Source organism: Desmodus rotundus, chromosome 2 (genome assembly GCF_022682495.2).
Source record: "Desmodus rotundus isolate HL8 chromosome 2, HLdesRot8A.1, whole genome shotgun sequence".
NCBI classification, from domain to species: domain Eukaryota; kingdom Metazoa; phylum Chordata; class Mammalia; order Chiroptera; family Phyllostomidae; genus Desmodus; species Desmodus rotundus.
Genome location: NC_071388.1, coordinates 9261507 through 9285816, shown reverse-complemented (window position 1 = coordinate 9285816; position 24310 = coordinate 9261507). Strand labels below are relative to the sequence as shown.

The 24310-nt window shown below is 54.0% G+C and overlaps 1 protein-coding gene across 10 annotated transcripts in view; it reads right to left on the bottom strand.

The window, feature by feature from the left end:
- AGPAT3 (1-acylglycerol-3-phosphate O-acyltransferase 3) overlaps positions 1 to 24310 on the bottom strand; it is an 80785-nt gene that overhangs the window by 42226 nt on the left and 14249 nt on the right. For 2 of the 10 annotated variants that reach the window (XM_045196267.3, XM_024562054.4), the window contains exons 1-2: positions 21367 to 21524; positions 21177 to 21239 (exon numbers count right to left, since the gene is read on the bottom strand). The exons of 1 other annotated variant lie outside the window; for it this stretch is intronic. The gene's annotated coding sequence lies outside the window, so the exon portion shown is untranslated. Of the gene's footprint in view, positions 1 to 6738; positions 6758 to 10395; positions 10415 to 10443; positions 10591 to 21176; positions 21240 to 21366; positions 21525 to 22021; positions 22137 to 24310 lie in introns of those variants that run through there. 7 more of the 10 variants (XM_053917535.2, XM_053917528.2, XM_045196290.3 and 4 more) reach the window with 6 other exon arrangements.

Below are 24310 nucleotides of genomic sequence, written 5' to 3'. Positions count from 1 at the left end.
CACCTTTAGGAGGGGGCACACTTATGAGCTTCTTTGTACAGGTGAGGAAACTGAGGCACACAGAAGTTAAGCAACTAGGCCAGAGTTACAGAGCGAGTGAGCGGCAGAACCGGGGTTCTAGCTTCTTCCATAAACAGGACTGGGTCCTACACAGCCTGGGAGCCAAACCCAACCCAGATGCCCTGGAAGCCACCATTCTCTCATCTCCGCTGAAAGACAGAGGTTTGAGCCCTGCGGCCAGAGAAGAGCCTGCTGCGGTGAGCGAGGGAGGAAAAGGGCGTGCGGGACCGGGGTTCGGGGGAGATGGGAGCAGCAGCTTTCTTTCTCTACCTTCTAACATCAGGGCTGCATGGACGGAGGGGGCAGAGGGAGGGCCCCAAAGACCCGCTGTTCCCCCTGGGAGACTGAGACACTGCCTGGGGTGGCCCAGCTGCCTGTTCTGTACCCGAATGAAACATTTCTAGCAAAAACACTCCCCAACTTTTCAACTGTGTTTTTAAAAAGATGAAATAATGAGGTTTTCTGAGTTAGTAGAAAGTAGTACATTCTTGCTGTAAAAATCTGAAACCATGCAGAGGGACACAGTCAAAAGAGGAGCCTTCACCACCACCCTCCCGAGCCCCAGGGCTGCCACAGACCTGGTGTCTGTTCCTGAGGCAGGGGGTTTCAGAGGCGTGGTGATGTTCTGCGACTCTGACTTGATTTCCTTCACACAACACTCAGTGCTGTGGACTGAATGGTTGGGTCCCACCCCCCAAATTCCTATGTTGGAACCAAATGCCCCACGTGGTGGTACTAGAAATGGGGCCCCTGGGAGGTGACTAGACCACAAGGGTGGAGCCCCCATGAATGGATTAGGGTCCTTCTAAGAGAGACCCCCAGAGAGCTCCTCTGTCTCCGCCACTCTGCTGGGGACTCAGCAAGCAGGCCCCATCTGAGAACCAGGAAGCAGGCCTCTCCAGGTGCCTGTGGCCTGATCTCGGATTTCCAGCCGCAGGAACTGTGAGAAATCAATGTCTGTTTTCTTAAAGTCACCCGCCTATGGCATCCTGTTATAACAGACTAACACCCGGACAGGAAGAAGACTCTGGGTCAGCACGGGCCTATCCTGTCTGCAAGGGGCAGTAGAGAACAGGAGCACACCACGTCGGTCCAAATCCTGGCCTCTGCACCACTGAGCTGTGCTGCCCGGAGAAAGGTGCTGAACCTCTCCGAGTCCCCAGGGCCCATCTGGAGAGTGGGGCACGGCTCCCATATCACCCAGTCCAGAGGGTTGAATGAGCGCACTACAGGGAGCGCCAGGCCAGGGGCTGGCCCAGGGCTCAGTGCAGTCACCGTCAGCATCACTGCTTCCCTTCATGTCAGACTGGCTGCAGAGTATGTCATTGCAGGGGTGTATTAAAAAGCATGTCATTGTTCTCCTGTCGAGGACATTCAGATCATTGAGTGCCCAGCCTGTGGTGTGACACTGTGACTCAGGGCCATCCCCTCAGGCTCCCCGGAGGGGAATGAGTGGCCTGCGGTGGCCCCACCAGCTAAATACACTTCTGCTCTCACCTCAGTAGCCTTCTCGCTCAGGTAGGGTCTGCTCCCCTTGTCTCCAGGCCTGCCAAGGGACTGCCTGGCAGAGGAGAGGCCTCGGGGTTCCCAGCCCCACCATGCTGCCCCACTACCCAGCCCCAGGTCCCGCCTACCTGCTGGCCTCTCCCCAGCTCTGTAACACTGGGGTCACCACCCTGCACCTGGGGACGTGAGCGTGTGCCTGACACCACAGGAGGGACTACCCAGGCCGTGCAGCTCCCTCTGGGAAGAGGAGAAGCTTCTGACTGGTTTCCAAGGTGAGCACCCTGAGGTCCCGAGGGATCAGCCTGGGAGGCCTGGGCCGCCAGCATTCGGCCTCTGTCCCTGAGGCATGGGGCGGTGGGAGGGGCACTTTGTGGCCAGTATTATGTTACTGACCTGTACCTTGTCAACTGACACTGACCTTTTCCTGAGAGGAGGCAATCTACTTTTTTTTTACCTTACAGAAAAAGGCTGAGAGTGAAAAGTAAAGAGAAACATAAACTATAGCCAACAACAAAAACCACACCTTTGCAGGCTCCACAGTGGCGTTCCCTGGAGGGCCACAGGCCCAGAGCTCTGCTCTCTGCAGGTCCTACCCGGCTCCTCCTCACAGCCGCCTCTACCGCTGCCTTCTCTCTGCACTGCCACCTCCGCCTAGGGGCAGGCTCCCCTCGCTGCTCAGCCCGCTCTGCTCCAGCCTTCAGGAGCTGAAAGCTGAGCCAGTGTAGTCAAATCGTCAAACCGGCTGGGCTGGGGCACGGCCCAGATCCTTCCACCCTCCCCCACGGGCTCCCAGCTGGGCATACCAGCATGCGCTACACCTACCTGCCTTGAGGGACAGCAGTGTGAAACCAGGGACTTTAAAGTGAGACCTGAAGAACATGGTCTCCCCACCTTCCCTCAGTCAGTGTGTAGAAAAATCTCTAATAGAGATGGTTTCTACAATGCAAATTGAGAAAACAGCAATCCATTGAAAGGACTCCACGCAGGAGAAGCTTCTCAGATGCCTGGTTTCCAACTTGGCTCTCTGCCATGTCAGCCTTAACACCTGGGAGTTAGTCTGCATCTGGTTTTTCTGATAAAAATTTCTTTAGATTTCAGGGTGGGGTAGAAAAAAACATTCTTTAAATTTCAAAATAAAAAGTTTTAAAAAGTAACATGAGTTAATTTTTTTTAACTTAAAAATTTCTGCCTAAGCAATAAGAGAGATCAAGAAAAAATACAAAAGAAAGAGAAGCAAAGTCTTCCCTTGAATCACAGACATGATTACAGACTTAGTACAACCCCTAATTTATGCCCACAGACCCTGGAAGGTGACTTCGTGCCAGCCAGTTGTGGTTTCCACGGTGCCTCTGCCACCAAGGTGACGCTGAGTCCCTTGTGGGTACACCGGAAGCCCCAACAACCCAGGGGTGTCCCCAGGGTTGCCGGACCATCCATGAGCGAGTGTGTCCCCTGTGCTAACCCTGTAGCTCAGAGAGCTGAGGTTCTGTGCTCAGAAGCCCCCAGTTAAGAAGGCCTGATGGGTTTTATCTTGGAAAATGGGGATGCATTATTTCCATAATCTTCAAAAAAGAGTGAGACCAGAAAAGCCCCTAAGCCTCCAGTGGCAGATGCCACATCTGGGAATTTTCCAGTCTGACCAGCTTTGCTGGTTTCCGGCCCCTCCCCCATGGAGGCAGAGGAGACAACTGCTGTGACAGCTGAGGCCCGGCTGGGCATCTGTCTCCCTGTGAGCAGCAGGTGCCTCTGGAGCAACCTCCTGCTCTGGCAGCCCAGGCCTGGGACTCAGGTGCAGGTGAAGTGCCACACAGGAGCAGCTGCCCATCGCCCCCTCATTTCCCAGGGGGCGTGGCCATTGCACCTCCCATTTTTCTGGGAAAGGGAGAAAGCACAGCCCAAGCCCACTCCTGGTGGAGATGGGAGCAGAATGCAGACCAGCTCTGTGTGTAAAATCCCACCGCTTTTACCCACATGGCCCTCAGCAGACAGAATGACGCGGGGAAACGGGAGATGTGGGTCATTTAAGCAGCCCTCTGAGCACGCTAAACAAGGTGTGTTTTTTAGCGTCTTTCCAAAGGCATCACAGAACAAGTTCTGCCTGGAGAAAACCCTATTCAGGCACAGACAGTGCGCGTTGTCTTCAGGTCAGACTTGAGTAACCACGACTTTGAGAGTGGTGCAGTTCTGCTGAAACTTCTCTCCCGCCGTGTGCAGCTGCCTCCCTCCCCGCGGCCGTCTGAGGCCTTCGGTCCAGGCCAGGGACAAGACGGCGCCTGGGCTCTTGCCGTGTTGCCATGTGGGGGATATTGCGACACAGACTGAGGCCAGCTGATGACCTGGCTCATTTTGAACATCAAGAGGCTGTGTGCTCGTTACCCTGTGGCTGCCAACACACCCCCACTGCCTCCAGCAGCCCACACCCTGGCTCCCACAGCTCCAAGTTCAGAAGCACAGTGCCTGGCCCCAGACCCACCACACAGCCACCGTTCCTGCAGCTTCATGACCGAAGGAAACAATACAGAGGCTGGCAATAGTACGGAGAGAGGAAGCGGAAGTGGTCACCCTGTTTACACAGGTTCAGTTCTCTGAAAATGTTTGTAAATACGAGGAGCTGGCTGTCAAGTCACGTGAGGAAAAGGACAACTGCCAGAACAGAAGAACAAGTGGGTGCTGGGAAGGACTCTTTCCCGGGCTCCGGGCAGCTGTAAGTGTTCTCTGCTCTCCAATAAGCCGGAACAGAGTGGTCAGTGCAGGTGGACACTGATGGTGACAATAGCCCCGGGGGCCAGGGGCCAGACTGTCCTGACTCCCCTCTCTTGCCTCCATCAAGGGGGTCCCTGTACAGGTGTGTGCTGACCACAGCAGAGCTGGCTCCAGCGCCCCCACCCCGGTGGCCAGCTCTGCTGCCCGTGGCCATTGGACACAGGTTCTAAGATCGCCCCCTGCCCAGCTTTCCCAATGCCCTGACGGGATAGTGTCCATCGGTGCACTTTCGCAGGAGCTCGGGCGCGGCCGCTGACCTGTGCCAGGCGTCGCCACACCTGCTCCTTGACAGACGAGGGCAGACCCACCGTCTATGGTTCTCTGCACCCCCTTCCCACCACAGGCCCTGGCAGCGACAGCGACCAGATAGCTAACCCTGAAGTGAGCAAATGGATGGCTGTCGAGTCAAAGACTGAGTCATTACCAGGGCAAGCCTTGGCCCCAATCCCAGCTCTCGCCGTCCTGACACGGGGCAAGGCAGCAACAGCCCCCACTCTGCAGCAGCCCTGCGTTCTCTCAGGCGCCAGCAGGCCCACCGGCGGGAGCCAGGCATGCCACTGAACTCCTGAGGAAATCTTCCCACCTCCTCCCACCTGTGCCCGAGGTGGAGCCTGTGCCGGGCGATGTGGACCCCGGCCTGGCCACCCACCCGTCCACTCTGGTGTCACACAGGACTGCTGGGCAGGGCCCTGGGTCTCACCCTGCACAACACACCCCCACACCCAATCGACAGAAACAAAACCACCAGCAGGACCGCAGGGAACTCCTCTGTTTAAGTGTCTGGGTGCTTATTTTGTAGCTTAAAACCCACCACACTTAGGAACTTGCTGGTTCAAGTTCATCGTCATGCACCTGTGGTCCCTGTGCATGGGCCTGTTCTCAGAGCCCAACACCAGAGCCCACCCTCGAGCACCCAAATAAAATCGCACCTCTGATCCCGCCACACAGACCTGAATATACGCTCTCCTTTAGAAGTACTTCCTCCGCCGCCGGCCTGTTAACCTGACGGTCATCCCAAGAGAAACAGCCTGCCCGGCCACCACAGGCAGGAGTGACAGCCACCTTCCTTCTAGATGAACATGCCACTTAAGAGTCCTCCAGATTTCACAACCCCTGGAGAGAAGAGCCAGTGCATGTCACAAGCAGGCGTCTGTCCCAGGCACAAGTTTGCACGTGACACCACAGCAGGCTGGGCACCAGCAATGAAGAGCACGTATGTGAGCTCGACGCTCTGGGGGCTGCGCTGAAGATGTGGAAGAGCCAAACTGAGTTTCCGTACCGTGCTGTGTTTCACCCGAGAGAGCCAGAACAGCATCGTGTCAACACACGAGCAACGTGGAAAACGAGCTAACATGATGCTCCGCGTCGCCTCGCCCTCTGGCCTTTTGAGCCCGTCAGTTCCCCTGTGCTGAACCCCCCACATCTCTCAGTTCGGCCTCTCTGTGTTCAAGGCCTCCACAGCCACTCTGGGCAGGGACATTAACCCGGGACCGTGGACTCTCTCGTTTTGGGTGGTTATGTGACTTTTGTGGCAGGCGAAAGCTCTTGACCACCCTGGCCGGGGAGACAGCACAGTCTCGGAAATCGTTCTGCTGAGACCGCCTGACAGACTGCAGTGTTGAGGCGCAGGCCCCGGAGGTGACAGACGCAAACCAGACGTCTGAGTCACCCAGTGCCTGCCTTTGCTTTGCAGGCGAGAAAGGGGGTTCCATGAGAACTAATGGCACAGCCTGATCTGATCACAGCTTCCTAGCGGGGCAGCTCAAGGTGGGCAGTCCGGCCCAGGCCTCCAGCTTCTCTGGTGAAGGGTTCCGAGCCAGCCCTGTCCATTGTTCTGCATCTAGGTCCACATGCCTTTGAGACGCCTACAGCAATGCCCCTGGAAGGGGGCGTTAACCCTCCAGGGAGCACGTAATCTTCTCTCAGTCACCAGCAGGTCCACCAGTGGGAGCCCTGCCACCCACCCCCTGCGCTGCTCTCCCCCACCGTCACGCAACCGCTCTTGATTTCAAATGCACACAAGCTGCCACCCTTCAGAGCACTGGGACCTTGCTCCCGAGCGCACGTCTTCAGGGCGGCTCCAGTAAACTCGCACTACAAAGATTTCTCTGCAGGTTCAGACATTTCTTTCATTGACAGTTTAGCTCAGGGCAAGGAAGGACAGATAACAGCCCCGGGGACCTCCGCACGTTAAAGGGGGACAGATGCCGTTCCAGGAAGGCAAAGGCGGGGGGGGGGGGGGGGGGGGTCCAGGATAAATAACTCACCCCACCGCTCTTCTGTGGCCAGAGATGAGGGTCTGAGATGCAGGGTCCTAAACTCCCATTGTCTCTCCCACCACCACCCTGTGCCTTGTTCCGTCTGTCCCGGGCAGGTGGCGGTTCTGCTGGAGGACAGCCCTGCTCTTACCTGTCTTACCTGTGAGCCTCCTGGGCCAGACCTGCAGGGCGGCTAGCTCACTGGAGGTGGCCCTGCTCTTATCCTGCCCTCAGCCCCTCCCAGTCAGGGAGGCGGGATCTGGAGGGAGGCTGGGGCTCACAAGCCCTCAGGAGCTCTCCTTTTCTAAAAGCCTCTGACCTAAAGCCTCTGCTTGCCAGGAAGGTGGGAGCAGCCAGGAGCGAGAGTGAGCCGGGAGCGCGAGTGGCCTGGGGCAACTGCTGCATGGTGCAGGGGAGAGTGCCGGCAGCCCACGTCCGGAGGGATGGGCACCACTCAAGGCAGGGGAGCAACTAGGCAGGAGTCCTGCTTGAAGCAGTGACTGTCTGCTTTGGACCTGTCCTTTTTCTTATTTTCACAGAGGCTGAAAGCTGGGACCTGCCCAGCCACCACATGAAAAACAGAAATGCAGGTTAAAACAGCCGGTGTGTGCCAAGTGGATCGAAGAGGGAAGCCCGAAGAAACGGGTAAAATGTCTTCTATCCCATCCAGGTCAAAGGTCAAGGGTGCACTCGGTTTCTGGAACACTGACTACCCTGGGAAGCAGTAGGAACTGGCCGGCCGCTAGAGGGGTTCAGAACAAACACCCAGAGTTATGTCCCTATGGTGTGTGGGGTCTTTTTAACTAAAGGCAACCGAGACCCTGTGGGCTCAGGGGACACTTCTGTCCACCCCTACGACCACCCCCAACCTGGAAGGGCTGGGTTAGGGCCTGGCCCATAGTAAGAGATGATCAGAGGTGACCTGTGACCTTTTCTGACCTCTCTATCAGGCAGGGCTAACTACAAACTCCTACCCTTCTTGTCACTCAGCAATGACCCGCTGGCGCCCTCCAGAACCTCCCTCCCCCTGAGCTCTGACGGTCCCTCATTGTCCCTTTCTCACCTCTCACCTGCATGGGGTTTCACGTGGACATGGGTATTAAATGTGGTCACTGTCTGTTGCTAACCTGTCTCATGTCTACTTGATTATCACTCCCCCCGGAAGAATCTTGAAGGCAAAGAAAAGTTTCTTCCTCTGCCCCACTGTCAGTCCAAAATTCACTGTCCCTTGCTTCTGTACCAACGGGATGGGTGTTCTGTCAGGCAGATGCAGGCTCAGCCAAAAGGATAAGGTCCCGGGACAGACGCACTCACCAACCAGGGCCCAGCCCGGCCGTGTGCAGAGCACCCCGGGGCCCACGCCACACTGACCTGGGCTCCAGCCTTTTGCCCCTGAAGGTGACATGGGACAGCCTCCTCCATGCTCCAACCCAAGGGCTGGGCTCTGCCGCAACAGCCTGCCCGCAGGGCACATGAGAACCCCCGCACCAAGGTCTGCCAACACCGGGGCTCAGCTGGCACCCGTCCTCACCTGCTGCCTGGCTGACACCGCCGGTCCTCTCACCTAACTCCAACGGCCTCCTCAGGAGAGCTCCGCCCCGGGGCGGGAGCACTTTGCAATGTCCCTCTGGTTCACTCACACGTGCAGCATCCCGCAGAAGTAACGCCCGCCTGAGTGCAGTTGGTAGAGTAACAATGTGGCTGTGACCATTTATAGTTTTAATTTGAACATCTCACCTAAAATGTCACAGGGTGTGCTTGGGTGTGATATCGTTATGTTACAGAATTACATGCCTCTGATTCTGTAATAAAAACGGGTGTTATTTGTGCCAGACCCTGTATTTTTAACTAAAAAGTCCAACACAAAAAGCAGGATCTCGGGTGCCCAGTACCTACCACCGAGATCAACCATCTGCCCAACTGCTTCAGTTCGGAGCTGTGTCTTTGAAGAACCAAACCCTGTGCGGGCTGTGTATACAGGTGTACGTGTGAATGAGCTATGGGTACAAACAGCATCTCAGATACACGAACTGGGTGTGGGGACCCTGCTCCAGGAGGTCCAGGTCCTCCTGGACCTGTCGCAGAGCTGGGACATTCCCTTGGCCCCACGTTGCCCAGAAGCTGGGACCACCCCATGCACCAGTCTGTCTGTACAGCAGGAGCCTCCTGCCCAACCTCCTGCCTTTGGTCACAGGTCACACAGTGTCCCGTCAGCCTGGCCAGTGCCATGAGGGCTCTGAGGCCCTTGCCACATACCTTTCACCTGTGTGAGGCTGCCCGGCCATCAGGGCCAAGGCACACGGCACACACCCTGCCCCTCTTCCTAGTCATACCTGGCTCGGCCTCTCCTGCCCCTGCAGGCATGGGGGGCAGGTCAGCAAACCCTGAGCAGTGCTGCCAGCCTGAGGCCGCGGCTAAAGGCCAGGCAAAGAGACACCCTAAATGTCCAACTACACACTGAAGCTAAAAGCCTACAGCTGGCCAGTGCCCGGGCTCTAACCTTTTGTCCCTGAAGGTGACTGTGGTGTCGCCAAGCAGCAGCGTAAAGTCTAAGACAGACCCAAATCTGAAAGGACGACCCTGGGTGGGGAAGTTCACTCAGGCTCAGTCGGGGGACGAGTGTGTTCCTCGCAGTTGTGCCTCTGTCAGCCTGAGCTAGGTCAGCAGGCACACACGAGTGCACGCATGCACACACACACAGATACACATACGGGTGCACACAAGCAAACACAGGCATATACACACACATCCCACCCCTGCTCGCACACTCAACCTACCAGCAAGCCTGGCTGCTCTCTGCCCACTGTGCCACCAGCCCCACCACCTCTCCTGACTTCCACCCTTGTCCCCTGCGATCCATGGTAAAGCCAGGGCTCTCTCCGCCCACCGAGGATCACACCATGGCCAGGCCTCTGCCCTGGTGGCCCCGACTGAACCAGGAACAAGAGCCATCCCCACATGTCTGCTAAATGGGGTGCCTTGGCCTGCTGGGCCTGCTGTCTGCACTCCCGGCCCTCCACCAGCCTCACGGCGCCTGCCTGCCGGCTGCCTGCCTGCCAACCTGGCTCCTTCTGGGAGTGCTTGCTCCCTGCCAGCCCCTGGGAGGGGTCGTCTGCTCTCCATCAGCACCCACACTGCCCATCACTCTGCCACACTGTCTTAGACCCCTCCCAGCAGGGTCATCTGGCACTTCTCATATGTTTATTTATTATTATCACCCTGCTTCCCCTGCTGCCCACAAAAATGTAGCCCCCAGGGCTCTAGAAATCCACAAAGAACCAATGGACCGAAAGTAGGACTTCATGCGGGACCTCACACACGCTTCACATTAGTTCATGTCACCTCCCTCCACAGGCACTGAGGTCTACTGGTCAGTCACCTCTGCCCCCAACGCTAAGTGGGGCACCGGACACGGTGGGCCTCCGACTGGAGTGAGTGATTATCTAGTGAGATCTATGCTGCCCAGCGCCATGCAGGTGGCAGCGCACACCCCACCGCCTGGGGCTCCGCCCCCCCCGGGGGCCTCCCTGCAGGAGCTTCGGCAAGTGCGCATCCTCGCCAACAAACCACATGGACCCCGAGGTGCCAAACCGAAGACGAGTGGAACTTTCTAGCAACCGCGGAAATGTCTTTACCTCTGTCTGTCTCTACTTAACAGCTATCCAACTCTCCAAAGCCTTAAATGCACGCTTCTTTATAAGCAATGTGACTTGTAAAAGACACGTGTTGCTTGTTACGGTGTTTTTTTCAGCACCTTAGGTACCTACACCACCGAAAACACACCCAAACCCACACGTGAGTGTCTCACCTCCCTGCACATCCTCCTGGTGCCGACGCTCTCCACCTCCCCACTCACCACACGTTTCTGCTCTTCACGCGGGGTTAAGAATTTTAACTTCCAAGAGGAAATCTTCTTCACCAGACAGCATTTATCCCAATAAAGAAGTCTAGAGTCTCCCAACAATCTATCCAGTATTTGTTAGCCCTTCACAGAAACAGCACCAAGACACAGGGATCCAGCAGAAAGACGCCTGGCACCGCACCTGCCGCTGGCCCGCCCCGGCCCGGACCTGGCTCCCAGACCGCAGAGGTCAGAGTCTCGTCAAGAAAATGATGAACACTCGCCTGGACACGTCAGCTCAGAGAGTCAGCAGTGTGGAGCTAATTACTAATTAACAAAGGACAGCCATCGACCCCTCATTTTATTATTCACCGGAAACTTATCAAAGGCAACTGGTAACTGAACTGTTCCAAAGGTGTTCATCACTTTGACAAAACCTAGTGTCTCATCAAGTTCTTAGGGTCACCTGAGCTGGGACAAGAGCAGCAGCTCACTGCCCGCTCACCCTGAGTCCCACCCTCACACAGGGACACACATGCGCACACACACGCATGCGCGCGCACGCACACACACACACACACACACACCAGAGCGTCCACAGCCGGCCAGTCCAGGAAGCCACCTCGGGAAAAGGGTCCCTGTGCTCAGGGATGTGCGTGACAGCGATTATCAGTGTGGACTGGACCCGCGCCCACCAGGTGTGCTGCACCAAAGCTGTGTGGCACTTGGAATGGAAAAGCAATTTCCTAAGGACGCCAGGCCGTGTGCTCCGGGGCAGAGGCAGAAAGGGGTGAGTGGCCAGAGGCACAAATGCCGGCGCGGTGCTGCATGTGCCCAGGAAATGTGGGTTTGAAACACTGTGGAACCAGAGCCTGGGCTCTCAGGCCTTCACACCACTTGGGAGGAAAGCAGAGACAGCGGCGCTTCAGCTGGGTCCACCACACCTCCCCGTGGTACAAGGGCACACCCAACGCTGGAAACAGGTGAGCAGATTCAACAGGTGAAACTCAAGAGAGGACAGGAGCACAAAGGAAAAGGACGCCGGGTACTGACGATGGTGATCAACTGGAAGTGCAACTGCATCAGTAACCACAGGAAGTACAAGCAGCAGTTGAAAATCCTGCCATCTGCTGGACTTGCAGGAGACAAACAAAACCAACACAGCATGGCACAGAAAGATGGAAACTAAACAAAGGCAAATACATACAAACGCCTACCAAAAATGCTGGACAACAAAATGAAATGGTAAAATCGACTTGCAGGCGAGAGGTGTTGGGGAGAGGCACAGGGCTGGGCCACAGCAGCAAGTGGCTCCACTTGTTAGCAGTCCACACTTCCGCCTGCTACGGAGCTGAGGCTCCAAGACACCTGAGGCGCCGAGGCCGGGGATGGGCTATGGTGTGTTTACCTGGAGGAAGAAGCCTGAGCAGAGTGCCCCGGGTGCCCCATGCTCGGACAACCAACCAGCACAGGGGGTGGGCAGGGACGGAGGTGGGACACAAGCAGCTACTGCCACTTCCCAGGCACCGGCGGGAACCTGACAGCAGAGAAGCTGACAAGGTGGACAAGGAAAGCTCCGGTGCACGGGAGGTGCAGGGGCAGGTGCTCAGAAAGGCAAGGCCTCAAGAGCAGAAGGGACAGGATACTTTACTGTCACTCTTAGCACAGAACAACAGACATTTTCCAAAAGGGGGGGACGAAGGATCTGAAAGGAAGACGTCCGGGTCAGGTCGGATCAGGTGACCACTACCAAAAAACACACGCTTCCCCAGCCAACAGGCCAGCCGCACCAGAACACGGCACAGCACAGGGCACAGCCTCCGGAAAGGCAAGGAGCGGAGGCCACGTGCGCCGTCAGTGCGCTCGTGAACGCACACACATCTTATCTGCGACCCCCAAACACACAAGTGCCAACAGCACTAACCAGACTCATGGGCGGTACTGAACGACTCACACTGGTGGAGATCGCCCACTAAAGATGGGAACTACTTTACGGAACAAAGCCCAGCCAGCTAGACATCAGAGAAATACCTTGACCACAGCAAGTAGGCAGGGTTGAAAATAATGAATAGATGTATATTGGGGAAATGCAAATAACGAGAGGGTTCAAATTCTTGATATTGGAGAATAAAATATCAGGCCAAGTGCCATTAAATGAGACGAAGCAGGAACCTTTGTAAGGCTAGAACTAAAATTCTTAAAGAAGTATAATGATTCAGTATCTAGGTTAAACAACCCAGCAGCACATTTCATGAAGCAGAAACAACAAGGACACCACAGAAATGAATCACAGCATGCTGACCAAAAAAGGTGTTGCTACGTCTCCACCTGAGAAAGGACGGGGTCAGGAATGAGAAGGGCCCCGCAGAAGACGCAGCAGCAAGATCAGTGCAGTGGGCCCGAAAGACACACAGCCGACCTGCACGTGACTGGAAGGACCATAAGGGCTCCCAGTTGCTCATGGAAACATTCACAGACAGCATCTATATATTGAGCAACAAGGAAATTTCCAACAAATTCCAAACAGTGATTATAACACAAACAATATAATCTAGAAATCCATAACCCAATCGGAAAACAGAAAGAGCGTTCCCTCCCCGAAATGTACATATGCCCCGCCCCTCCCCAGGGGAAGTAGAAACCAAACCTGCAGAAGTTCCAGAAAACTGTAGCAGAGCTCAGAGGAAAATTCACCACACTCAGTACTTCAAATCTTTAGGAACGAAAGCATGAAAATAAGAGAGTTAAGCCTCCAATACAAAAAGTTAGAAGAAAATTAAAAAGTAACAGAAGGAATACGGGGAAAAGCAAAATATAATGAATTAGAAAAAGGCATTCTAATTAATAAATACATTTGTAAAAGAAGGTTTCTTTAAAAAAATCAACAAAACAGATAAGTCACCTACATTAATAAATAAACTAATCAAGACAAAGGAGACTAAAAGGCCTAGGAGGGAATAACCATCAAAAGAAAACAGTCTTTTAAATCATGTAAATGATTGCACATTGCTACACGGATAAACTTGCAAACCTAGATGAAGTGGATACTTTACTAGGAGAAAAAAATTCACACAAAAAAAAATGAACACAGGAAAGATAAAAAGTCTGAAAAGACCTATTTTTATAGAATTTAAAGAAGTTTCTGTCATATTTAATTAAAGAGACCAAACCCAATCGACTTCACAAGAGAATTCTACCAATTCTACAAGAACAGATGATCTCCACACTAACCTTTTCCAGAACATAGGCAAAGAAGGAAAACTTCCAAACGCCTTTCACAAAGCAAGTGTGACATTAAATTCATGTGAGGGTGGATGCAGAGGAGCTTCGTCCAATGCCTGGTTCTCGGGCATGATGGGAGGACCCGGTCAGGGGACCTGAGAGTCCTCTGCTTCCCAAGCGCGTGCTGGGTGAAGCAGAAGTTTCTCAGCCACCTCAACCAACGCAGAAGCAGATCACCCGGCTGCCTCCCATTAGGTCAGATATTAAACAGACTGATATCAACGTAAAAACATTCAACAATGCCGACTGCATTTTTTCCAGTTCTAAAAAATGCAGTGTTCTTTACAAAAAAATGGTACTTCTGTTAAGATGTGATGGATTTATTGCCGGTTTTTTATATTTTTCGGGTTTTTTCTTTAGTGGTAGCAGTATGGCTTGCTCAGCTGTGCCACTCGCTGTGCAGGTGCTGGGGCTCTTCACGTGTAAAGCCTGGACGCTCTGCCAGTCCCTCTGGAGCAGTGACGCCAGGAAGCTGACAGCTGAGAGAATGTTGTGCACAAGCCCATCATCTGTCGTCCTCACGGGGCCAGCAGCCACTGCCAGACACAGCACCTTCTTCATCCGGAACTGGAGTGTGGATTTCATTTCAACTTCCGCCCAAGTCCCCACTGTGGGGCAGCATGGAAGGGACCTTGCCAGCCCCATTCAGGCCTGGGCCCGGCACTTGGAGCATCTGCTTCATCAGAGGCTCTGAAGCCAGAAAGGCATCCTACTTCCTGGCCAGCTTCTCATTCTTGCCGAGTTTCTTCAGCACCTCGATGTCCATGTGGGGGACGTCCACGGCCTTGGCCTCGTGACAGTGCAGCTGGTCCTGCAGAACACACCGGAGGACTCGGGGTGGGAAGTGGACTTAAGCCTGATGATGCCTAAAAAGCATCTGTCCTGCCTCAGTTCTTCAAGCTGATCCGTAGCTCCCCCGTCTCCCAACGCATCCTGCGCCCGCACTGCTTCCTGTGCAGGACTTCCTGCACCACCTGGCACAGGGCGCCGCCGCCCTTGGGCTTTGCTGCTCACAGCTCCTCACCCCAGAAAAGATGGGAAAGAGCTGCTGCTGCTATTTTAAGTGAGTTATTAAATACTTCTAAACGTTCTCAGGGTTACTTTCTAAAGTAGTATACATATCGACAGCAGGGACTCTCCACCACGGCACCGCTGACACTCTGGACTGGACACTGTGGCGGGGGCGTCCTGCACCCTGTAGAATGGGCGGCAGCTCCCCGGCTTCCCCCGGTGGAGGCCAGTAGCAACCCCCTCCCCCCCCTCACCAGCTGTATCAGCCAAAACATCTCCTGCCACTGCTGAATGTCTCCCCGCTGAGAACCACAACAGATATAACACAAAACCAAAAGCCCTCTGGGGTCCTCAAAGATTAGCAAACAGAACCTAACAGCACATTCGAAAGACAACAAACACACTGTTCCAGGAATACGAGGATGGTTTTATGGGGGGGGGGGAACCCATTAATAAAATTCATTGTATTTCTTTAAAAAGAATGCTGGTGAGGTAATTTAACAAAATCCAACCTCCCTTCCTGATTTAAAAAAAAAACACTCCGTAAAGTAGAGGCAATTTAAAAGATTAGATGCGCTCATAATATGCGTCCCCTGAAGGTGACACACCAACTGTGGACTCCCCGGGAGGCGACAACGTCCAGCCCCTAGTCAGCACTTCCTGAAGGAGGGACGCTGGAGGCATTCAGTCCAGGAAGCGGGGAGCTACACGAAGCGCCCAAGATGGAGCCAGGGCGGGCATGAACACCGGCGGGACCTCACAGCATGTGTCTGTGGGCAGCCGCCTAGCCGCGCAGTTACAAAAAGTAGGTTTACACCAGGACACAGAAACAGTTTACTGTACAAAATCAATTAATCTAATTAGTGACAACGGGAGGAAAAAGAAGAAAACAAGCCTATTTCACTAGATTCAGGAAAGGCCGACGAGAGAGTCCAGCCCCGTCCGTCACTGAGGACGTCGCCCTCGAGGCTCCTGTCCCCCCACCGAGAGCCACCGTGGCCTCCGTGGTAGGACCAAGTGAAGCAGGACAGAAATGAGGATCACTGGGCTTTGGTCACTGACAGATGCCAGGACTGTCGACACAGGGAACCCAAGTTCTCGAGGCACGTTTCAGAAAGCGGAGAGTCACATGAGGCTGCGGGTGGAACATGGACATCACTCCACCCGCGGCAGCCGCCTGCCCTCCTCCGTGTCTGCCGGCAGCCAGCACGCTCCCTAGACGGATGTTCACTTTGGAGGGACAGGGGAGACAGCAAAGTGGCACTAAAAATGAGAAGGGGCCACACGTGCGTGACATTTACTCACGTGCCAGGCTGCTTGGCTCCCTCCTTCTATGGCTGGGGCTGGACCACCCCTCCTGGCTCGGCCCTGGTGGCCCAGGGACTCATCTCCTCATTTCAATTCACGTGGAAGCAAATGGCAGAAAAGCTCAGACAATGTCAAGAGCCGAGTCAAGAGGGCGGCTAAGACAACTTGGGCTGCCTGTGACGTGGCCCCCGTGCCCTTCTCCACCATCCTGTTCCAACTAGAACCCCTTGGCGCAGAGCCAAACCGACAGCACATGAGGTTCCAGTGCTCCCAGGCACGGCCACTCCAGAGGTGCCCTTCAGTTTTCAGTTCCAGGCCCCGAGAGACGAGGAGCTGCCAGGCATGCGGTGTCTGAGAGACAGGACGGCGCCCCGACATGGGGACCTCTGCTGCGCCTGCGTGTTAGATGTGCAACGAGGGCAGCTCTGCCCATGAGCACTCGTGACCCAGACAACAGAAGGCGTGTGAACCTGCGTGCACACAGTGCTTTATGTGGGTTCCAGGAGAACACAGTGTGGAATGTTCCAGAAAACAGACGCCCCTCCCTGGGAAAGGAACCTGGTCAAGGTCACTGTCCCCGAAAAGACTCCCAGCACCCCTGCCAACTAACCCACAGCACTGGCCAGGGACAGAAAGGGACACTGGGTTCCACAGCAGCAGGGGGCAAAGTCTGCCATCCGGGGGCCTAGTGCCTGGGCCAGGGGGCACTTACTGACCCCGAAGCACCACCAGGGCCGTCATCACCCTCTTCACGGACACTGTCAGCCAGGTGTCAGCCAGCCCCTCAGTACGGGGACGAGTGTGCCAGTCTCACCACCTCGCCAAGCCACACACATCCCGGCTTGAAGACACACCCGGTCCTCGTAAAGTGGCCGTCAGAGAGCCGTGCTCCGAGACTATGGCCCGGATGTGTCTCATGGCACATGTGTGTGCGTACAGGTATAGCCATGCATGCTCTTCAGGACACGCACAAAAAATGAGGTGGTTCAATCGCAAAACGTCTCCCAGACACGTTGCATCAAGTTGCCCAGATGGGCAATATGACGCGAATGCATTTTCAGAAGCTCTGCGTATGTGTGTCTGTCCCTGCGTGTGTTTTTACAGGCTCCGGAGGGATAAACCACAAACCACTTACAGGCGTTCCCTCCGGGAAAAGGAGTGGGATCTGGGATGAACCCGAGAACGAAATTTCAATTATTCATTAAATTTGGCTCTGCATTTAACTCTTGCAAGCACCTATCACTCACAATTAAAATGTAAGGGTTAAGAAAGAAATCACCTTGCTTGCTGACTGAGCCCACCCCTTCTGTCTGGACAGAGGTTATGACAGCTTAACCGGTTATACTGAACACTGAAAAGGTTGCATTTTTTTTAAGATTTGTATTTACTTATTTTTAGAGAGAAGGGAAGGGAGGGAGAAAGAGGGAGAGAAACATCAATGTGTGGTTGCCTCTCACACACCCACTACTGGGGACCTGGCCTGCAACCCAGGTGTGTGCCCTGACTGGGAACCAAACCAGTGACCCTTTGGTTCACAGGCCAGCACTTAACCACTGAGCCACACCAGCCAGGGCAGATTGATTGTTTTTTTGTTTGTTTTTATTTTTTTTAAGGAAAAAAGCGCACATTGACAGATATGCATCCTCTAGACACAAGCTGCCCTGCCGAAGTCCAAGTCCTTTGTCCCAGGTTTAGAGAGCAAGTAGAAGCTCCAACACAGCCACGTGGGGTGCCGAGTATGCAGGGGAGGCACACCCCGGCCTCCCCCCCACCCACCCAGGCCCTGGCAGTGAGGGCTCTGGGGCTGAGGCCACATTGGGTGTGAGCCGTGTGTGGTGGCTGCACTCTCCCTGGGCTCACAGCACACACAGGGGCGGGGGCGAGACCACCCGGCCTCCGTCTGGCCCAAACCCCGGAGACTTTTAAGAGGCTGGGAGCTCAGACCCTGCCTCCCTTGCGTCCCTGGGCTTCCCCTCGCTCTAGAATCCACTGAACAGTGGGATCCCGGCGACAGGGGGCGCTGCCTGTCTCAATCATGAGACCAGAGCATCGTGCACTTGCTTCGCCTTCCTCAGCGGGCGTCCAGGGCTGCCTGGGACTCTCTTTCCACCCTCACACTCCCTGGAGGAAAGGGGTTCCCTGCTCCCCACCCCATGGCCCCTTCCAGCTGCACCGAGCAAGATCCACGGCCAGCCGGAAAGCTCTGGAAACAAAGACCACAGCCAGCCAGGAAGGTGGGAAGCCAGGCTCCCGGACACCGGGCAGAGAGAAGGGAGAGGAGCCGGGGAAATAAGCACGCAGGGCAGGCCCCTTTGCAATGTTAGTGCCTAAGACTAAGGAAAACCTTATAGTCATCTTAAACCTTGTAAGAAAAATTAATGGGAAACAAGTGTGAGCTGAAATCACAGTAATAGTGACACAGGAGCCAAGATACATCCCGTCATTTGCCAGTGCAGGGGCCACAAGCACAGGGACTACGTTTGCTGGCTGCCCGAGGGGCCACGCTGAGCGGAGTCCCAGGAGCACACAGGTCCCAGGGCCTCCGCAAGGCCACAGACGAGCTCTGCCCGGCTGAGGTCCTCCCGCCCCCGGGCAGCAGCTGCTCCCTGCTGGTGGGCGGGCTGGCACACCACACAGCAGCAGGCGCAGTGTCCACGAGGGCACCAGGATCTGGCAGGGACAGGGCAGAGCGGAGGGGCCCTGAAGCCCAGAGTGGCCCCTTGTGGTGTAAGCACAGGGGAAATGCTTATCCTGAGCCTACGTCCTCACCTGAAAAACACGGACAATCAGGTCTGTTCCACAAAGATGGGAAGAGGACTGAACGATGAGGGATACTGGAAGTGCTCCGCCCAGAGGCCACATGCATCCTCCCCCTCGTCATCCTGATAATAACAACGGTTTTCCAAAGCGATTGGACCAAGTTACAGCCACCACAATCAGTGTGAGTTCCCCACTGTCTGCTCTCTTCACTGTGGCCACTCTGGTGGCTTTTAATTGTTGTTTATCCGATGACTAAGTTGCACACCTGTTCAGATCTCACTAGACGTTTGGACATCTTTCGAGCGGCCCAGTTCAAGCCATAAATGAGTGTTTGGCTCTATTTCAGTATTGATGATTACTAGCTTGAGTGGGGCGGGGGGCTGCTGGTCAGTTTTGCTGTCTCTTTCCTGATTCTGCAAAGAAGCTGTATACGTATAACTGAAGGCGGTCCGTTGTGTGAATGTGAGCTCACTTCACCGGATGCTTGGTTATAAATTTGATCTGGAGATCGTCCCATGACTGCTACTGTCCCTAAAAAGCACAACGTCTCCAACTTGCCATTGCTTTTTTCCCTCCTTCTTCCCAGCCCTCAACTGTTACAGAACAGTGAGGGCTCCATCCCCTAAAACTAGGGAAGCCAGACTGATTTCCATCTCCAACCTCCCCCAATTCCACCTTTCTGGGAGATGTCCGGCCAATGACCAGTGACCCTAGGCCACTCTCCCACAGAAACAAGCACGACACAATGTGCCTCACAGACTACGTGCAGGCGGCACCCACAGTCCCTACGGCACGGTAGGCTGTGCCTTGGGCTCCAGCAGCCCTGGCAGCTGTGAGAGAGAGCGCCCTCTCAGCCCCAGGCATCCTCCAGCCATTGCCAGGTGATAAGACAGGGAAAGAAAGGAATGCACTGAGAGCTCAGCCCTAGGACACAATGTAACTGTGACTTTCTTTTGCACACAGTAGCGGCTTGCGACAATTTAGCAGTCCAAACCATAAGCCGTCTATTAAATCAATAATGAGCAAACAAAGCAAACACACTTCTGATTGAGAACGTTGGCGATGAGAGCCCAGATTACTGGGACCTGCCGCGTACATCACATTTATGTTAACAGTTACCACTCAGGCATGTGTGAGAAAATACTTAATTCTGAAGCAATGCTCAACGAAGCAAGTTTAATTTGAAGACTAAGGCAGTGCTGCAGCGCTCAGTCCATGCATTTCAGCAGCGCTGCTATAAACAAGGCATGACCATAAATAGAAAAAGTGTGACATCGGCCCCAGGGTGCAGCAGCCCTACTCGTACCCCAAAAGTTGTTGTTTTTACCAAATAGTAGCTATGAGCACACCGTGTGTCCTACCACCCAGGAGCTCACGTCGCCTGAGGACTGGCCACTATGAGTTAAAGTTGCAGACTTCCAGACACGGCGGCTGGGACCCACTCTTCACAGAGGGCACTTTAAAAGAGAGATGACGCCAGGCCCAAAGAACAAGTGGCAAGAGGCCATCTGGCCAAGGCGTGATTAATATAAAGGGACCTGAGGCTCACTCACCCAATAGTAATAGATCCCGAGAATGAGTGTGGGCACAGAAGGGAGGTGGTCAGCACAGAGCCTAAAAGGAGGGACCGGACTGCCCAGAGCCGGGACACGGAGGGCAGAAGAGTGGGCCGGGGTGACTGGAGGCCACTCTGAGACAGGCCTGCGGACAGAGCCCTCACGTCTGATGAACTAGGTGCCCCCGTTCCTACCCCTGATTCAGTGCTTTCACCAGAGCTTCTGGTTATCACCAGGCTCCCAGGGGAGTGCCCTACAGGAGCTGACCACCCCGTGGCTGGCTGGGCCCAGCTTCAGGCAGACTTGCACAGACCTCGGGTCACACGTCAACCCTGAGCATCTAAACTGGACAGCTACGTCCTTCTCTAGGAGACTCTCGGACTTCAGGGTCTGCTAACAAAAGCCACATCCAGCTCTGCTGGGGCGACACCCTGTGGACACCCTGGGACCCAGCAGCATCTTTCGCCTGGCCCCTCAGCATATCCCTCCAGGAAAGAACAGAAGGGGAGACCATATACCTAAACTTTTTCATTTGGATTTTGGACTAATGGGAACTGATCGATAAATATCTTTTGGTTGTAAGAAAAATTCCAAATATATACCCCTTTAAGAAAATCAGTCAGCATGCACGAAGGCCCAGCTGTGCCCCACAAGGTCTCCTCAGTGTCACTAAAGCTAGCTCAGCAAGCCTGGCTCCCAAGGCAGATGGACTTCTGTGCCTGCCAGCAAGAGCCAGGCCCATGTCATGGGGCAGGACCCACCCCAGGGCTGCTCCGGGAAACAGAAGCACACGTGCCTCCCGAGGTCAGACGCCTCCTTCTCCCGACTCACCGAGGCCCGGGGTCAGCAGAGCCAGCGGAAGCGATCGTCCTCAGAGGGTCCCACCTTGGAGGCCTGGAAGGGAAAGGCACAGACACGTGTACTTACGCAGGAAGACACACGGTGGCCACACCCCTGCACAGCGGGGAGACTGACCATCACAAATGACCTCTATCTCCCCATAAACTGAACATTCCACTACCTTCAGCAAACACCAGGGACGTGGCCTAGCCTGGGCCTTGCCGAGCTGTTACTTGCCACTGCCTGATAAGGAGGCCCCACAGATGGTTCACAAATGAATACACTCCAGGAAGGGCAGCAGAGAAACTTCAACCTCCCTGCAGGCTCTGGGAGCAGCTAAAGGTGGGCTCCTCTGGCCATGCCATGCACTGCGAGGAACAGAACAGCCCCCAGGCCTCTGACCCTCTGGAAGCCCGGCTCTGCCCTTCCCAGAACAGCGCGCCACGACCTCATTTGCATTCCTGGGACAGCCAGCCCTCCCTCCAGCCGGGCCTTAGCTCTCAATCCACAAAGCAAAACCCGGAGTCCACTGGCCACTTTTAGCCCTTGCTTTTGCTTTTGTTTTTTTTTAAGTTGTGGTAAAAAATACATAAAATTCACCATTTTAACCACGTCTAAGTGCACAGCTCAGTGGCAGTAAGCACATTCACACTGTTGAGCAGCCAACACCACCGTCCGTCTCCAGAATTTTCCACGCTCCCAAACTGAAACCCTGTCCACGTTAAACATTCACTCCCCGCCCCCCACGCAGCCCCCGGCACCCACCCCCTGCTTCCGCCTCTGTGAGTCTGACTCCTCCGTGCACCTCCCGTAAGGAGGGTCACACAGAGTCTGACCTTTCGCGACTTGCTTATTTCCCTCCGCCTGGTGTCCTCCAGGTTCACGGGTGTCGGGAGCACATTTGTTTTTAAGGCTGAATCATACTCCACTGCATGTGTACGCCACATTGTTCTTCTCTACGTCTTACAGTTTTAGCTGTCACGTTTAGGTCTGTGACCGGTTCCGAGATCACCTTTACAAAGTGGGAGGAAGTAGGCCAAAGTCCTTGTTTTGCACGTCAGTGTCCAATGACCCTGGCACTGGCCGTGTCCCCTCCTCACTGAATTACTCGGGCGCCTCTGTTGGAAACTGAGTGACTGTAAACCTGTGGGCTCGTGTCTGGGATCATCCCATCCAGGCTTACCTTTTCCACCACGTCTAGGTTACGGAAGCAATAGAGATGGTCTTAAAACCAGGCCCTCTCTTGTCTGTCTCTTCAAAATTATTGCGGCTATTCTAGGTCTTTAGATTTCCATCCAAATTTTAGAATAAGCATGTAAATTTCCTTTTTAAAAAACGTGTCAGGATTATGATGTGATTGCACTGAATCTGCCTGTCAGTTTGGGTGGAATTGACATACTGGCAACATCGAGTCTTCTGGCTCGGTAACACAGTAAAGCTCCCCCTTTACATAGGTCTCCTTTAATTTCTCTTGGCACAACTTTTTGGTTGTATTTATCCCTAGGAATTTCATTATTTTCTATGCCGTCACAAAGGGTGCTTTATTACAGGTTTTAATTGTCCGGTGCTAGTATGTAGAAATCAGACTGATTTTGTTATCTTGACCTGTATCCCGTAAAGGCGCTAAACTCGCCTATGAGTTCTCGTAGCTTGTTGCAGATTTCTTAGGGTTTTCTACACCTGTGAATAAAGACAACTTCACTTCTCTTTTCTGTTGCGTATGTCTCTTACTTCCTTTCCTTGTCTTACTTTTCTAGCACAGTGCTGGATAAAAGTGGTGAGAAGGTGGGGGACATGCCCAAGGTCACAGAGCGCCTCCCTGGCGAGGCCACTTGGAATCGCCACAGCCCAGTGTGGGGGGAGGATGACTCGGGTCACAAATGCAGGCGCAGCTGCGCCTTTAAGTTTTCCAGCAGCCATGTGAATGAGTGAAAAGAAATAGGCAAACATGGTTTAATCACACGTGTAATTAACCCAACACACCCAGAACACCGTCATTCCAACACCACCAGGACAAAGGCACGTTCAGGAGATGTCTTGCACCCCTCCATGCTCCCCGACTTTGTGTGTGTGTCCCAGTGACAGCGCCTCTAACCCAGACCCCCCCCACCCCACTGTGGGGCAGCGCAGCTCAGGCATGACACCCCCTCTGACCGTTATTTTCCTCCCCCTCCCTTCTCCATTTACAAGTTCAGAATTTTAGAAGTTTTTAGTTTCACCACCTCTTTGGCCTCAAGTGATGCTACAGTGGTAATTCTTCCACTGGATGGTAGGGAATTCAATAATTTACGTTTTCATATTTCCTAATTTTTTTAAAAAAGAGAGAAGCTAACCCATTCCTGGAAATACAACATAATAACAAGTTACAAAATAAACGATGACATTATTAAATATTTCCAGTTTTCCATTTCTTCTTTACACTTTGGAAGAAGAAATTGAACCCTTTCTACAAGTAAGTATAAATGACCGATGAAAGGCTGAGTACAAACAATAGTAATTCTCACTTCCTTTTCATTTTTCTTTTTTTCCTAAAAAAAGTTCTTATTTATATGAAGCCTCTCATTTATATTCTCTCTGTCTCTCTATCAGTCTAGCCTGTCTCTCTCTCTCTCTCTCCCACGCCCGAGTGCCCCCTCCCCTCATTAGGAAGCGTCATCTCTGTCATCAAACCCTGGCCTGGTACCATGCCGTGCACAGTTAACATACTACTTGTCACAGTGTCGAGTTAAACCACGCTTGAAACAAAGCTTATCTGGAACGCTCGGGGGCCGCTGCTGACCCCATGCCGCGCTCGGGGGTGGCCGGGGGCCCCTCTGCACCTGTGGGCTGTGTCACAATTCGGCAGATGTGCATGAGTGGGAATAAAAAGAATGACTGGCAAAATCATTGCTGTTAAAGAAATCTGTCCTACCCTCAATGTGATGGCAAATTTTAAAACTAATCTTCAAAAGCCCATGACATGTATGCGGCCCCCTCCCCCACAGGCAGGTGGCAATAAACAAAATGGCTGAGAAGGAACAATTACCCACTCTGAGCCCATCGGCCTCCTGGACAGGAAAGCAAGACAGGCTCGCCGCACCAGGAGCCTGAACATGAAGTCATACCCTGTACGGTCCCGAGTGTAG